At 39.4% G+C, this 277-nt stretch overlaps 1 pseudogene; it reads left to right on the forward strand.

Moving 5' to 3' along the window:
* Positions 1–153: 153 nt before the first annotated feature.
* Positions 154–277, forward strand: LOC126031994 (uncharacterized; annotated as a pseudogene).

The raw sequence follows: 277 nt of genomic DNA on the forward strand, positions 1-277 counted from the left end.
ACTCTTGGGATATTGGTCATGGGAATGTTGCACTGGTGAAGGATTTATATTGTGTGTGTGTGTGTGTGTGTGTGTGTGTGTGTGTGTGTGTGTGTGTGTGTGTGTATATATATATATATATCAAAAAAAAGAAAAGTAAGGCCTCCCAATTCTTACCTTCTTACCACAGGCTGTGTTCTTTACACTGACTATAGAAAGAGAAGATACAGTAAATACACCCCATATATACCTCAACCCAGGCCCTTTGACTGGTCTGTATGTGAATTGGAGGACAAAA

The sequence above is a fragment of the Suncus etruscus genome, chromosome 15, assembly GCF_024139225.1.
Source record: "Suncus etruscus isolate mSunEtr1 chromosome 15, mSunEtr1.pri.cur, whole genome shotgun sequence".
Lineage (NCBI taxonomy): Eukaryota > Metazoa > Chordata > Mammalia > Eulipotyphla > Soricidae > Suncus > Suncus etruscus.